At 40.6% G+C, this 17,599-nt stretch overlaps 1 long non-coding RNA gene across 1 annotated transcript; it reads right to left on the reverse strand.

Annotated features, from left to right (window-relative positions):
- Positions 1 to 31: 31 nt before the first annotated feature.
- On the reverse strand, positions 32 to 16,815 carry LOC117516035. The gene is made up of 3 exons (XR_004562288.1): positions 16,802 to 16,815; positions 4,227 to 4,229; positions 32 to 296 (listed from the first exon to the last, which is right to left on the reverse strand). It is a non-coding gene; the product is annotated as an uncharacterized LOC117516035 (long non-coding RNA).
- Positions 16,816 to 17,599: the final 784 nt, after the last annotated feature.

The raw sequence follows: 17,599 nt of genomic DNA on the forward strand, positions 1-17,599 counted from the left end.
ATTTTTATTATGTGTATGACTTATTTTTCTTCTTTCTTGTGCCAATCTCACCTTGTATATTTGGCTTCATTCAGACTTGATTTAACACAACCCTAAAATATCATTACATCACACCAGAACCGTTTTCTTGTTTGGCAAGACAGAGCGAGTTACTACTGCCAAATACCTCAGAATATCATCATATGGTGGGGGAAATCTGTGCTAGGAATGATCCAAACTTCAGTTGTCATGAAATGAATCAGTTACTCAGGGTTTTTTAATGCCAACAAAATGTCAATTTACCAGAAAACTGCTGACTTCACTTTCACTTTGGTTGCTGAAGCCCTGCCACCACTTTTTTTCTTTTTTTTTTGAAACATTACAATGTATCGTTTTTAAATGTTCATTGTCATGTCATTGAACTATTTATTCTGGTGTCCTGCATCTGTGTGAAGTGAATGTTGGGAGCTTGAGGTCCACATTCTTGGTTCAAATCTTATTTTGGCTTAGTATTTCGCAAAGACATATTGTTGCGTTGTGTTTATACAGCACACATTAGTTTTATTTTTCGTTAATGTATTACATGATTCTGTTGAAGCACTTGCATGCACGTGTGATGCTAGGGTCATGTCCGTTGGTACTGCTGTAGTTGTACCTCAACTGTCTTACGTTGCCATTTATTCCTCACCCAGGGTATGCTTTTTCAGCTTGTTATAGGAAGGAATGGGACTAATGTATTTCAGACATTTGGGATGGAAAGTCCCCTCTGCATTGACTGTTGAAACTTGTAGTTTATTTTCAGCCTGTGGAATTTTCCAAGGGCCAGCATCGCATCCGTTCTCATTTTCAAAACCAACAGTTTGGCAGCAGATTTGAGCAGTGTTACCCTCAACCTTTTACAGTGGACTAAAAATATCACTTCTATTATTTATCAGTTTAAGTGTCTTTTGGTGTCTGTGATATATTTTTTTTTTTGGGGGGGGGGGGGGGGGGGGGTAGAATTTTTGAATCAAATGGTGGTTGGGGGACATTTAGCAGGAAGCCAAAATGGGGACACACAAACACACACAAAACAAACATTTTTTAATGTTGTTTGCTAATTGCCATAACAGTCTAATATAAAATATTTAACTTGTTTCACAGTATATTAAAACTTAAGGCATTGTGTAATGACTCAGTATTTCTGTGGGAAAATGAGTGTAAGGCTGCCAATGTATTTTTTACCGCCTTGGGCTCTGGCTTTTCAGTTGGTCACCTTTACTTAATGACTGGTCATTGATTGGGATGACGGCAAAATAACACCTACCCTTTGTTTTTAAAAGAACAATTGTAGATCTCGTTGGACAGATCTCTGAGCCACGGTGATGTCTTTGACTTTGTTTGACCGTGTGCTAGAAATGGCCTTAACTGGTTCTTACTCACAATTTGTTACTTGCGCAATATTTCTTTTCAATTTGTACAGAGTTAAGATATTCTATTAAAGTTGTGCAACATGGAGAAGTCTGTTTTGTCCTTTTTGTGTATCTGGTGGTGGTTCCAGCCTTGAGATTAGGACCTCTTCAATACAGAACAGTTCAGTACTCTGATTTGGTGTCTGCACTGCATTGGTAGAAACTCATTTAACAACAACAAAAAAGAGAATAAAGAATAAAGTAGTTGGTCACAGTATAGAGAATAAATAAAAATATAAATGTGTACATAAGTACCTCGAGTGTATAACTACTAAATCAGTCCTTATACAGCAATTTTTCTTTGGACAAGTCTGGATGTAGACATGAACATTTCCAAGTCACTGAATCCATTTTGGATTTCATTTACAACCCCAATTCCAGTGAAGTTGGGATGTTGTGTAAAATGTAAACAACAGAATACAATGATTTGCAAATCCTCTTCAAAGACAAGATATTTAATGTTCAAACTGAAACTTTATTGTTTTTGTGCAAATATTTGCTCATTTTGAAATGGATGCCTGGGACAGTGGTATGTTTACCACTGTGTTACATCACCTTTCCTTCTAACACTCAATAAGTGTTTGGGAACTGAGGACACTAATTGTTGAAGCTTTGTAGGTGGAATTCTTTCCCATTCTTGCTTGATTTACGACTTCAGTTGTTAAACAGTCTGGAGTCTGTCGTATTTTGCGCTTCATAATGTGCCACATATTTTCACTGGGCGACAGGTCTGGACTGAAGGCAGGCCAGTCTATTTACCACATAGTGCCATGTCCAAGACATTCAGATTTCAAAGAGAACTGGCTAAAAGTGATTTAGTTGTGATATTTAAAGGTATACATGCCATTGTGTTGACTTTAGTTTTTATTTCATTTGTCATTTAGAGACTAGTCTAAACTGTTTTTTAAGAGCATATTTTCAGGAATTTTAATGTAAAGAAACCAGTTTCTCTATGTGTGAAAGTAATCATTAGTTGCATCTCTATAAAATGTAACTGTCAGGAGGAAGCAAAGCTGTGTGCAGGAATTTCTTTATCTCCCCCTTCAAATGGATGCCTTTTTAAATTTTGGGAGTACTTAAAATTTGTAAAAACAACTTTTTATCACATGATTTGAATGTAATTTCTGGTTATGAGGGTATTTAAACACATTCTGTGCCTCACCTGGAAACCAAAGTATCCGGAGGCTCCAGATGTGACCACATTTGTCGATGGGCAAGTGAAGTTTGAGCAGCCGTGTAATGGAAGAACAATCGGAATCAAATCAGATTTATTGCCAAGTACGTTCTCTCATACAAGGAACTTAATCTGGTGTCACTGGTGCATAAACAACAATAAAAAGTAAAGGAAAAAATACATGGGAAGTAAAAGTGAAGGAGTCAAATAGACAAATGGGCAAAAATGTTCACTGTCAAATACAATGGAATGGGGCTGTGCAAGGCATGCAGATGTACATCTGAAAATCAGATTAAACTGGGAAATAGTCAGTTTGATTACCGAAATAGTCCTTATTTGCAGCCCGAGCTGTGAGATCTTACTTTCACTGTGAATGGAGTATAGTTGACGACTTTACAAGTGGTCGTCTTGTGATTTACAAATTCGAAAACACGAAGCAAACAGAAGAACTTCAGCTTCTCACATAGCATGGTAACTGATCTTGGGGTCAAGTTCAGACTGGTGGAATTCGCCTGCTGCTTGGCCCAGCATCAGGCAAGGCAGTCAGAATGTCTGGAATTCTGTCTTGCAGATAGAAAAAGCATGCAACCATCTCGAGAGACCCTTGTAATGCATTGTGGGAGTTGATGGCTGTGCACTCGAGTTACTGAACTTAGCAGTTTTTGTGTTAAGTGTTGACAGATGGCTGATTTATTCTGGTATCCTGTTCAGTAACATGTGACTGTTTCCATGAAAGGTGACTGTGTGATTGTTGGGTGAGAAGAAAACCTCAGGTCAATGGTTTTTTTTGTTTGTTTTAACAGTAACTTTTAGGAGTGATTTTGGCGCATGGACAGTCTGCAGGTAGCAGTCACTTGTAGCTCAGGCATGCACAGTGAGCAAGCCACACACCAATTTCTGCACTTGGACTGTAACTTGGGGATTTGACCCTATACCCTAATGAACAAGACTCTATTCATCAGAAAGCTGCTGTGTAGGAGTTTGACAGTCGTGTCACTGCAACAAGGAGCCCAGTTGTATCTGAGGGCTCATGAGTGTTCTGAGTCGACGGCGCAGTGACATCAGCTGTCAGATTCTTTTAATACTAAAGTAACGAGTGGAGGAAGAAGTTGAGCTCACACAATATGTCAGTTTTAACCTCATCAGGCTTGTACACAAGGTGACGCAAATTTATTGCCAGGTTGTGACAGAGATTGTTACTTTGGTAGGTGAGGACATACTGGTGGTATGCCTGAGTAGTTGCCAACCAGGACCCAGGCACATTCCACAATGACACTTAGCATCAGCGCACGCAACCAGATATGAGACCGTGTCCACTTGGCTATAGTAGATGGGTAGCAAGCTCGGCTGGAGGAGTAAGCGGTGATGGACTGGTGTCTGATCCAGAGGGAGTTACAGATATTCATTTGCTTCATGCCACTGGCCTGATGGGCATCAAGGCCTGTACAGGATTTACTGCTCATATAGAGATTTGTTTTTAAACAAAAGGCATAATTTAAACATTCAAAACAGGGAGGCCTGAGCGGCATTTTTGTTTTGGTTGGCAGGTTGTCTTCAAAAGATAAATGTGTAAAGATACCAATATATTTGGAGTTCCAAAACATTTGCATGCTACTGTACACATACTAAAAAATGCAATATATTTACATAATGTGACAACCAAAAAATGGGGATGTTTGAATTTAAAAGCCAAACTGTAACCAGTTCATTCAAGGTTCCAGGGGCGAAGCTAGAACCAATACCAGCAGTCACAGGGTGTGAGATGGATTACACTCTGGACAGGACACCAGTCTATCACAGCGGCTTGTGACAAGTTTTTATAATGAATTGCACATTATGTATCGCATGTAAAACAGCCACCTTTTGTGGGGCTGGTTGACTTCACTAGATTACGTATTTACACCATATAATTTTTTTGTGAGCATAAATCTTTTGCAAAGTGTTAAATATTTAGCAAAATATTTTGGCAAATATGTACAGTAGTGTTCAGAATAATAGTAGTGCTATGTGACTAAAAAGATTAATCCAGGTTTTGAGTATATTTCTTATTGTTACATGGGAAACAAGGTACCAGTAGATTCTCACAAATCCAACAAGACCAAGCATTCGTGATATGCACACTCTTAAGGCTATGAAATTGGGCTATTAGTAAAAAAAAAAGTAGAAAAGGGGGTGTTCACAATAATAGTAGCATCTGCTGTTGACGCTACAAACTCAAAACTATTATGTTCAAATTGCTTTTTTAGCAATCCTGTGAATCATTAAACTAGTATTTAGTTGTATAACCACAGTTTATCATGATTTCTTCACATCTGCAAGGCATTAATTTTGTTGGTTTGGAACCAAGATTTTTCTCATTTACTAGTGTGCTTGGGGTCATTGTCCTGTTGAAACACCCATTTCAAGGGCATGTCCTCTTCAGCATAAGGCAACACGACCTCTTCAAGTATTTTTGACATATCCAAACTGATCCATGATACCTGGTATGCGATATATAGGCCCAACACCATAGTAGGAGAAACATGCCCATATCATGATGCTTACACCACCATGCTTCACTGTCTTCACTGTGAACTGTGGCTTGAATTCAGAGTCTCATCAGTCCACAAAATATTCCTCCATTTCTCTTTAGGTCAGTTGATGTGTTCTTTGGCAAATTGTAACCTCTTCTGCACGTCTTTTATTTAACAGAGGGACTTTGCGGGGGATTCTTGCAAATAAATTAGCTTCACACAGGCGTCTTCTAACTGTCACAGCACTTACAGGTAACTCCAGACTGTCTTTGATCGTCCTGGAGCTGATCAATGGGTGAGCCATTGCCATTCTGGTTATTCTTCTATCCATTTTGATGGTTGTTTTCCATTTTCTTCCACGCATCTCTGGTTTTTTGTCCAATTTAAAGCAGTGGAGATCATTGGAGATGAACAGCCTATAATTTTTTGCACCTGTGTATAGGTTTTCCCCTCTCCAATCAACTTTTTAATCAAACTACGCTGTTCTGAACAATGTCTTGAACGTCCCATTTTCCTCAGGCTTTCAAAGAGAAAAGCATGTTCAACGGGTGCTGGCTTCATCCTTACATATGGGACACCTGATTCACACCTGTTTGTTCCACAAAACCGACTTTTTTTTTTACTAATAGCCCAATTTCATAGCCTTAAGAGTGTGCATATCATGAATGCTTGGTCTTGTTGGATTTGTGAGAATCTACTGGTACCTTGTTTCCCATGTAACAATAAGAAATATACTCAAAACCTGGATTAATCTTTTTAGTCACATAGCACTACTATTATTCTGAATACTACTGTAAAACAGCCACATTTTGTGGGACTGGTTGACTTCGCTAGATTACATATTTACACCATATCATTTTTTGTGAGCGTAAATCTTTTGCAAAGAAAAGTGTTAAACATTTAGCAAAATATTTTGGCAAATATATAACTTTAGCTCATTATTTAAATTAATACTCTCTAAATGACCGGATAAATACTCAGGGTGTGTATAAATGTGTACACAGTTACATAATTACATTCATATGCATTTGCTGCATATAATTTATGTATTAGCTATATTTAGTTCACCATACGAAATTGGTAAACCAACTTGTTGGTAAAAAATTCTATGAAGTTGCAACTTACGTGTCAAATTTTTTGCCAATATGAATAAATATGGAAAAACTGAAGTGTTAATTTGAATATTTTACCAGAAGTATTCTATACAATTATAGCAAACGGCAACATTTTTATTAACATTTAGTTAAATGCATGTTAGTTACAAAGTCAAACGTCACAACTCAGTGGTTATAATCTGCACGACTATAGATGCCACAGCGTGGGCACTGAACCCATAAAGGACTCAACCGTGGGGCACATGTACCCCTTCAACCCCAAACATGGATCAGGGTGCAAAGAAATGTATTTATTTCAACATGAGTAAAAAAACAGAGGAATGTGACCTCATGTTTCTGCGACGTGAAGCTACACTCTGTTTATGCAGACAAGCTGACCCGAGGAAAGGAAGAGCTGATATGTTGAGACACAAAGTGATTTCAGTTGCCGACTCATTCCTTCCTGTCGAAAGAACAAAATGTAGAACATTGTGTGGCTTTGAAGAAATCAGTGATCTGTTTGTTGTCCAGAGCTGGAAGACAGAGGAAAGCATTCAGGACGCTGCATCGTCTCATCGTGTTCCAGGAGAAGTGTGAAGTGTTCTGACCTTCCTCCCAGCTGCAGCTGCAACCACCGTCCCATTCTTCGCCCCAAGGTGCTTTCGGCTGTGGTTAATGTGTGTCTGTCTGTCTGTGTGGGGTCTTTTTGACACCCCCAGTCGGAAGTGATGTGATTCAAACTGAGTTCCAGAGAGAGAAGGGAATAGAGCGGCGCTTTATGCACAGAAAGGACTCAGCTGGCACCAACATAAAGAACCCATTAGCTCTTCCATCTAATAATGTTACTGCTGCCTTTGAGACGCAACAGACACATATAAAACACACACGCAGCACTTAACAGCGTGCACATTGTCAGGTATTTCTTAAAGATAAATCAATTGTGCATCATCTGGTGTGTCAAGCAGAAATATTTGTTGTTGCTTTGAGCCAGCTCAGGTAAACACCGATCTGAAGGACACTGAGTGGGTCGACTCGTATTATGACCAAAAAACAAACCTACTCCAACAGTACGTTGATGGACAGCAGCACAATTTGGGGGATTTTGTCTATGTACACCACCACACTGAAGATGAAATAACACAATCAAGATGAGCTTGTAGTGCAAACTGTCAGTTTTAAGGGTTTAACAAAAATATCTCATTAACCATTGAGGAATTACAGTCATTTCTATACATAGTCCCTCCATTTTCAAAAGCCATATAACTGGACAAACTGAACAAGGACTGTTATTATTACTAATTATCACTTTTACAGCCAGTTTTCTTTAGACAAGTCGGGGGGATGGATACATGAACATTTCCAAGTCTCTGAACATGACTTGGACTTGAGTAACATCAGTCATCAAATCAATTTTATTTATATAGCGCCAAATCACAACAAACAGTTGCCCCAAGGCGCTTTATATTGTAAGGCAAGGCCATACAATAATTACGGAAAAACCCCAAGGGTCAAAACGACCCCCTATGAGCAAGCACTTGGCGACAGTGGGAAGGAAAAACTCCCTTTTAACAGGAAGAAACCTCCAGCAGAACCAAGCTCAGGGAGGGGCAGTCTTCTGCTGGGACTGGTTGGGGCTGAGGGAGAGAACCAGGAAAAAGACATGCTGTGGAGGGGAGCAGAGATCAATCACTAATGATTAAATGCAGAGTGGTGCATACAGAGCAAAAAGAGAAAGAAACACTCAGTGCATCATGGGAACCCCCCAGCAGTCTAAGTCTATAGCAGCATAACTAAGGGATGGTTCAGGGTCACCTGATCCAGCCCTAACTATAAGCTTTAGCAAAAAGGAAAGTTTTAAGCCTAATCTTAAAAGTAGAGAGGGTGTCTGTCTCCCTGATCTGAATTGGGAGCTGGTTCCACAGGAGAGGAGACTGAAAGCTGAAGGCTCTGCCTCCCATTCTACTCTTACAAACCCTAGGAACTACAAGTAAGCCTGCAGTCTGAGAGCGAAGCGCTCTATTGATTAACTGACTCCTTTCGATGTGGAGGAGCAGCGGCTCAGCTCCGAGCTCCTCCCGAGTGACCGAGCTCCTCACCCTATCTCTAAGGGAGTGCCCAGCCACCCTGCGGAGGAAACTCATCTCGGCCGCTTGTACTCACGATCTCGTTCTTTTGGTCATGAGCCAAATCTCATGACCGAAGCGCTCTATTGGGGTGATATGGTACTATGAGGTCCCTAAGATAAGATGGGACCTGATTATTCAAAACCTTATAAGTAAGAAGAAGAATTTTAAATTCTATTCTAGAATTAACAGGAAGCCAATGAAGAGAGGCCAATATGGGTGAGATATGCTCTCTCCTTCTAGTCCCTGTTAGTACTCTAGCTGCAGCATTTTGAATTAACTGAAGGCTTTTTAGGGAACTTTTAGGACAACCTGATAATAATGAATTACAATAGTCCAGCCTAGAGGAAATAAATGCATGAATTAGTTTTTCAGCATCACTCTGAGACAAGACCTTTCTAATTTTAGAGATATTGCGCAAATGCAAAAAAGCAGTCCTACATATTTGTTTAATATGCGCATTGAATGACATATCCTGATCAAAAATGACTCCAAGATTTCTCACAGTATTACTAGAGGTCAGGGTAATGCCATCCAGAGTAAGGATCTGGTTACACACCATGTTTCTAAGATTTGTGGGGCCAAGTACAATAACTTCAGTTTTATCTGAGTTTGAAAGCAGGAAATTAGAGGTCATCCATGTCTTTATGTCTGTAAGACAATCCTGCAGTTTAGCTAATTGGTGTGTGTCCTCTGGCTTCATGGATAGATAAAGCTGGGTATCATCTGCGTAACAATGAAAATTGAAGCAATGCCGTCTAATAATACTGCCTAAGGGAAACATGTATAAAGTGAATAAAATTGGTCCTAGCACAGAACCTTGTGGAACTCCATAATTAACCTTAGTCTGTGAAGAAGATTCCCCATTTACATTAACAAATTGTAATCTATTAGATAAATATGATTCAAACCACCGCAGCGCAGTGCCTTTAATACCTATGGCATGCTCTAATCTCTGTAATAAAATTTTATGGTCAACAGTATCAAAAGCAGCACTGAAGCCTAACAGAACAAGCACAGAGATGAGTCCACTGTCTGAGGCCATAAGAAGATCATTTGTAACCTTCACTAATGCTGTTTCTGTACTATGATGAATTCTAAAACCTGACTGAAACTCTTCAAATAGACCATTCCTCTGCAGATGATCAGTTAGCTGTTTTACAACTACCCTTTCAAGAATTTTTCAAGTCATGAAGAAATATAAATTGTAGGGTAAATCTGGTATACGAGGTCTATTATAAAAGTATCCGACCTTATTATTTTTTTAAAAAACCATATGGATTTGAATCACGTGTGATTACATCAGCCAAGCTTGAACCCTCGTGGGCATGCGAGAGTTTTTTCACGCCTGTCGGTGACGTCATTCGCCTGTGAGCACGCCTTGTGGGAGGAGTGGTCCAGCCCCCTCGTTGGAATTCCTTTATCTGAGAAGTTGCTGAGAGACTGGTGCTGTGCTTCATCAGAATTTTTTCCAAAACTGTGAGGCACATCCGAGTGGACACCATTCGACAAATTAAGCTGGTTTTCGGGGGAAAATTTTAACGGCTGATGAGAGATTTTGGATTGTTTCTATCGCTGTAAGGACTTCCCACGGAGCGGGACGTCGCGCAGCGCTCTGAGGCGACGTCGTCATCCTGTTTCAAGCTGAAAACCTCCTAATTTAAGCCTCTGTTGACCCAGGAAGTTGTGAGAGAACAGAGAACTTTCAGAAGAGGTCGGAATCAGCAGTTTATCCGGACATTCCACTGTTAAAGGAGATTTTTTTAATGAAAGACGTGCGGACGGATTGGCGCGTCGGCTCGCAGCCGGCGCAGCGCGCCCGCCACAGGAAAAACACCTCCATTGGAAGCCTTAAGGACAAGTTGGAACATGCCCTGCTGTTAAACAATTTCTCAGATACTCACTCAACAGAAAGCCACCAAAAGCCGCCTGGATTTTACAAATGGTTATCAACACGGAGGTGTTTTTCCTGTGGTGGGCACGCTGCGCCAGCTGCGAGCCGACGCGCCGATCCGTCCACACGTCTTTCATTAAAAAAAATCTCCTTTAACAGTGGAATGTCCGGATAAACTGCTGATTCCGACCTCTTGTGAAAGTTCTCTGTTCTCTCACGACGTCCTGGGTCAACAGAGGCTTAAATTTGGAGGTTTTCAGCTTGAAACAGGATGACGACGTTGCCTCGGAGCGCTGCGCGACGTCCCGCTCCGTGGGAAGTCCTTACAGCGATAGAAACAATCCAAAATCTCTCATCAGCCGTTAAAATTTACACCAAAAACCAGCTTAATTTGTCGAATGGTGTCCACTCGGATGTGCCTCACAGTTTTGGAAAAAATTTTGATGAAGCACAGCGCCAGTCTCTCAGCAACTTCTCAGACAACGAAAATCCGATGAGGGGGCTGGACCACTCCTCCCACAAGGCGTGCTCACAGGCGAATGATGTCACCGACAGGCGTGGAAAAACTCACGCATGCGCACGAAGGTTCAAGCTTGGCTGACGTAAAAACATATGAATCAAATCCATATAGTTTTTTTAAAAAATAAAACGGTCGGTTTCTTTTCTAATAGATCTCGTATAAGGAAAACATACCTTTAACTGGTCGTCTGATGTACCAGAGATTACAAAGTAGACCATGAGCATTGTTTTGTTACTATTTGATTATAAGGCAGACTTTTGTAACACCCCATTCATGCTTATTTTTTTCCTTCTGAAAAATAATTTTCAACACAAGATTTCTTGTAAAAGAAACAATCATCAAACACGCGTCCTCAGAGTCTTGAATGCTAACTAATTTTAATATGGCGAGGGTTGTTAAAAAAAAAAAAAAGAAGTGAACTCATCCTTTAAACAGCTGCTGCATATACACGTCTTACTACATATTTCAGGAGACTCATGGGAAACTGTGTTTGCAGAGGGTGGAGTCCTTGGTGAGAACTGTGCTCAGTCTCCTTCAGCAGTGTGAGACCAAACATGGGTGTGACTAATTCTGCTACGTGGGTATGTGACAAGCACAATGCAGCTTTTCCATCATCTCAAGGTTCCTCCAACGCCCTCATCAACGCCTCGGTTTGTGTTGTTAGGATTGTTTCATACGGGCATCAGCTGTGGGCCACAACACAATCAGTGTATTCATTTTCTTTGCTGGAGGTTGGATTCTGTCCCAGCATGCTCTGGGGGTGTCCAATTAAACTGACAGGCATGTCTCTGGACTTTGGGAGGAAAACATGCAAACTGCATTGGAAATAAAAGTATGAATCACAAGGAGTGTTTCAGTGTGTGTGTGGGGGGGGGGGCGCACCCCCTACAGACCCCCAATCAAGACTTGATCTTCTTGATTCAAGACTTCAAAATATTTATGTGTTCTTCTTACCTGTATAATGTAAACATTTACCACATTCATATCTGGAAGAATCTTCTAATTCAATTTAAGACACTCCTAAAGTGGACCATGCCATTTGTTAATGTCATGAGTCACGTTTTGGTGTTTAATTCGTTCTCTGTGTTATTTTGTGTTGTTCTCTGTGTGTTGTGGGTGGACCTTCAGTCTGGGCAGGAGCACTCTGGGCCACAGCGTATGGATTGGGACTTGCAGATGCAGCAAATGTGCATCCAGCAGCAAGCCCTCAATGAAAGGTTGGCCGTCCTACTTGTCGTCTCCCCAGAGTTTCCCTTTGTGCAAACATCTCATTCTCCTTTGCCGTCTTTGATCCCTCACTCATCGCTGCAACTTTTAACAGCTCCCAAGATGTCACTGCTGCCCATGGCGGCGTATTAGTCATCAATGGCACCCACCATCTGAACAGCGATCACCTGCATGCGCTCCAGACAAACAAGCACCACCCTTCCAAGCCGGACATCCCACATCACTCTTACCAGGGCCAACACCCATCAGCACCTCAGTTCGATAACATGGTATCTGCTCCGCACAGCTTTCATCAGCATCCACATCATCAGTTAAAAACGCTTAGCTTCCTGATCACTGCTGCTGTCACTTTCACAGCATTCAGCAACACCCCAGTCTCTGCTACAGCTTCCATCAGCTGAGTGAGCACATCTTCTTTAACACAGCTGTCACCGCTCCTCTCGCAGTAACTGCCAATGCATGCTTCAGTGTCTTCTTCTGCAACCCTCCCGTCCTGTGCACCGGCAAAATTTCCTGTATATTTGTTTTGCAAATTGTTTTGTCAATTGTGTCGGTAGCATGGCCCGCCCCTTTGAGTCTGGTCTGCTTGAGGTTTCTTCCTCAAATCATCAGAGGGAGTCTTTTCTTACCACTGTCACCTGTGTGCTTGCTCTGGGGGTTGGTAAGGTTAGACCTTACTTGTGTGAAGCACCTTGAGGCAACTTTTTGTGATTTGGCGCTATATAAATTAAATAAATTAAATAAATAAATTAAAATTCAGTTCTCCAGTCACATCTACTTTCACCAAATTAAATATTCATTCCACTGAAAGAATGTAAAAACATTCATTATTTGTTATATACATATATAATGGCTAAACTAATTCTTGTCATTTGATTTTATATTAATTTATAAACAACAGAAAAGGGACTTACATTTTGGTGTCCGTAACTGGTGCTTTGACATCAACAATCTAACACAAACTTTAATTAGGAGTCCAAAAGGGTTCTCAGTCAACTTGGAAAAACAGATGTAGTCCGTGATAATTACAAAAAAAAAAAAAAAAGAGAGACTTTGTGTCCTTTCTCAGTTCAGCAACAGATCTTCATGCCTCCAGACGGCTTACTGTGTAGTGGATGTTTTGTGTGTGTGTGTGAGAAGAATTAGCACTGTCAATTAGCTCGATCAAATCTTTGTCCGTCAGCAAAATAAAGTCTGCCATGTTTCGCAAAACGCTGCCCCCACTATTGTGTGCATGGGTGTGGTTTGCAGTGTGCAATGGTACAAAACGTATGGAACCATATTTGCACGCTAAATGCAACGCAACACAAATGAGACAAATAATCCATGTCACGTGACATGCAAAGCACCAATCAAATGACAAGGATCCACTCAGCCGTTATATAAAGGATCATATATCAAAGTTCTTTATTAATCGTCTCCTTTCGGAGAAATTTAGTTTGGTGCATGAGGGGGCTCACCTGCACAGACAATTAAAAACAGGACCAGCCTTTACACAGTAAAAGCCACAAAAATAAATATCACCATCAATAAAATAACAAATAACCAAAAATAACCTTAAAAATCGCTATAATCAACCCACTATATACTACTAAAACCACACAGCCATTTATCACTCGCCATACAACTGAAAAATGTGCAAAATGTGTCCTAAGACATAAGTACAATTTAAGCTTGTTCATTAATAAGCTTAATAGACAACGGAACAAATGAGTGTTTGTACCGATTACATTTGCACAAAGGAACACAATATCTCTTACCCAAGTTTAGCAAGGTGTACTCTGAGTGCAGAACATGTGAGCTGTCCATTAAGATGTTTTTTACTTGTGTAATGGTTGCTCTGTCAGAGAGTTCTTGAAAACTGGGAGGAGTGTGGCCCATGATCTTACCTGCAATCTTTATAAGGGCATGGATCTGTGCTTTCAATTTGACTGGAAGGTTCCCAGACCAGCTGGTGATACCATAGCGAAAAATGGACTCAATTGTAGCTCTGTAAAAGATTAGCATAATGTTCTTGCAGACCCCGAATATGTATTGCTTATCATTCGCCCTATTGAGGTATCCCATAATCCATTGCATGCCAGAGAGTCGCTGCAGTCAAACAACACAGAGAATCCACATGACAATTGTAAATGAATATTATACTACAAAAATGTAATTTTTTTATGCTTTTCGTCACGTTAATAAGAAACTACATGTATGATACCCTGAAAACTTGCTAAAGCAATTATAAGGAATAATCCGTGTCTGCTATGTTTAATCTGCGTGGAATTTAATAAACGCAAACCGAATTTCAGACATATTATATATATTAGTCTGGAACAAAGAGGACTAACAGTGTTGTAAAGAACAATCATCAAGACGTTAAAGAGCAAACTTCACTTTTCCCCAGAATGACATGATCAGGAAGCGAGTGTAGCTCACAGCAGCTCCCTCTGAAAATAATGGAGAGACAGCCTGTGATTCTCACGTTTACATAAACGCAATAACGTCTAACAACCCAGAGAATATATTCATAAGAGTTTTAGGCACAATATAAAAATAGTTTTATGTTGCGATGTTAATGGCGCTGTCCGTGTGCAGCGGTTAAAGTGCAGCCTGATCAGAATGTCTCAATGCAGTTCTCAATGTTACTGAGATCTCGCAGCACGGCGACCTCTCTGAAGTTTTGCGGGATTTGAAACATCAATAGGGCGAATAAGAGACGGCAAGGGAGCATGAATCCTTGTCACCAAAGAAATAAGAACTTGAAGGAAAACAACATCGTGACTGGCGATGGGATAATCCAATTTGCAGCCTCACCACTAGATGACACTAAATCGTGCACACTGTAGCTTTGGTCAAGTGTGAGGTGAAAGTTAAAGCATACTGTCGTAGGTAAATGTATCTTAATACACTTTATTTTCTTTCCTTCGGAGGTCTGGAATTAGGATTAGTTCTGAATTAGATTGCCAATTGTCTGAGTAAAAGCTAACATTAGCTAGTTTCTAATGTTTGCTTTCTAATGTTAGCTCACTGAAGCTAACATGTTACCTAGCTAGCATTAGCTAGCATCAAATTAGGTGACTGAACAGAACCTCAGAGGTCAGTGTGGGAACAAAGTTATTCACAATCCACCTGAAGTAGGCACATTTTGTTCATTTGTTTAATCATGTGCGCTTAAATGTGAATTACTGCAAACAGGAGCCACTCATAGTTCAGATAATCTTATTTGTTTAATCGCCTTATCACCTGTGAGGTACGTGTGGGAAAGAAATCCCAGCCAGGCGACGAGGCATCGCGCCTTTGTCTAGATTTATGAATGAATCAGTGAATGAGCAGGGAACTGGGTGTGCCGTGTTTAACCTGAATTGCAACCTTTGACTTCCAAGTTCACAGACTGCATGAGTAAGCTGAACGCACAAGAAAAGAAACTTTTAAAAGCCACTCTGGTTTAAATATGTGTAAATGTTTAGCTTACTTTTTAAGCTTACAATCAGATAGAAATGAGTGAAATAGTAGTGTATAAAGGAATATGAATGTGTAAATTCACAGCTTTGCATAATGCTGAACAGAATTTCCTGATTTAAAGCAATTGTTTTATGTCGACCTTACACTTATCAGCTGCACAGATGGCATTACCTTAGATTACAGCTGTATGGAAAGACTCTCAGGTTTACTGTATAAGCTGTGGTTCAGCTATGCAGAGTGCAAAGTGAATGCTACATTCTTGGCGGGTTTGAAAAATGACATACCTGCCGTTCTTGGCAGATATGAATTGGCATGAATGAGATGCTGGACTCTGACCGGCTGCCTTGATCTCATCTGGTACGTCTGACTGGAGTCACTTCACACGGCTCCTACAAAAATGTCAGAATGTCCCGTTCACACCCGTCTTGCTAAATCATGTTAATTATGAAGTGAAACAGAAGTGCTCATTGTATTCTCAACAATGGCCGAACAGCATTCTGTGAGTAGATGCCAGAGTAATAAACCTAATGGTGAAAGGAAACCAACTACACACAGTCAAGAACTGTTATTAAATACATTTTTGTCATACATGACTCCACCATGTCATTTTTTAATTATGACTAATCCATTACAATTTAATTTAAAAATAACTTATTTGTCTGACAGTTTTAGTTTGCAATGAGACCGGAAGCACAAACTGTGCCGTAAGAATGTTAGCAAAATATCTTAAGGATGCCCAATCCGATTTTGATCAAACTTGGCAGCTTGCTCGTATGTTGGGCAAATGATAGAAAGAAGTCACAGTCAGGTCTGAGTATATGCTGCTACAGTGTGTTGCCAGATCTACCACACCAAGGAACTGCCTTGGGTCCTGGATGGCAACAACTCAGGTAGACAACTGGCCCACCCCCTATCTCTTGAAAATGACTATCTATCTGCCACAGTCAGGTGAAAGGTGTCTCCTTGAACTTGTCCACCTGCTGGGGTCCTCAGCAGTGCGGCACCTTCATGCTGGATCATGCCCAGAAAAATGCACCACATGGCCAAAATGTTATAGCCGATGCTCACTCACAGTGCAAGTGATGCTCCTCATCTTAGTCTCCCTAAGTAGCCATTCATTTGAAACAAAGTCATTCCAGCAGTACCTGCTTTAAAGAGATGCAGTACAAAGACATCTAGTCATCACCTTAGCTCACAGATTAACGACCAAATTTCAAAGCCATGCAGTAACACAGGAAGCACCAGGGCCCTAAAGACTGGGACCTTGAGTTTCTTTAAACGTTACTGGTACTGCCAAGTACCTTTGTCTATGAAAGGCAATTGCAGGGATTATTCCAGGATTCAGTCTGATTTACTTGGTACTCAGCAACCGGAACAGTCTGGCTTCACAAGTCAACCATTAACCACATCTAAGTTTGTGAGTGAACACAAGTGTGAATATTGGCACTGTTTCTTTGCAGCCTGTGTTGATTTTCCCAGAGCACAACATATACACTGATACCGTGAGTGCTGTGCTGAGTTGGCGGCAGAGTATCTGACTTCTTCTCAGTGAATTCTGGCATTCATCAGGAATGTGTCCTTGTGCTCCTGTTCTGTTCAATACTGTCATAGACACATTTTGGCATTTAGTTGTGATCTCTACATTATTCTGTTTTGGATATTTTTCTATGTGTCTTGTTATTATTTTTCTCTGTGCTGTTTTTTTCTCTCTCTCTCTCTCTCTCTCTCCTGTGTTAGACTGGCTTTGGTGTGTTTGCTTTGACTTCATTCCCTCTGTGTAGTGTCACTTCCTGTTTTGGCCTTCAGGTTCACATGTCGCCACATTTTTGCGTGTAATTGTTTGTTGACTTTATAACCACCATCAGATCATTCCTTTGTCCCCACATTATCTTGGCTTATCCTTGGCTCATCATGCTTCCCAGTGTTTTTGTAGTTTGTCATTTCTGAATTTGGTGACTTGGTATGGTAAACCCTCTGCTGCTCCCTCAGAAAGACCGTTGCCTGATGGTCTGATCACCCACTTGGCAGACATTAGCCTGTATCATATCCAAGAATCAACTTGCCAGCTGTACAAACTGTGCCATCAATTACCTTGAGGACAATAAACCTTCTTTTACCATCCATCTTTGCAGTTCTCTGCATTGGATCCTCTGTCTAGCTGCTAAAATATGGAC

Source organism: Thalassophryne amazonica, chromosome 8 (genome assembly GCF_902500255.1).
Source record: "Thalassophryne amazonica chromosome 8, fThaAma1.1, whole genome shotgun sequence".
NCBI lineage: Eukaryota > Metazoa > Chordata > Actinopteri > Batrachoidiformes > Batrachoididae > Thalassophryne > Thalassophryne amazonica.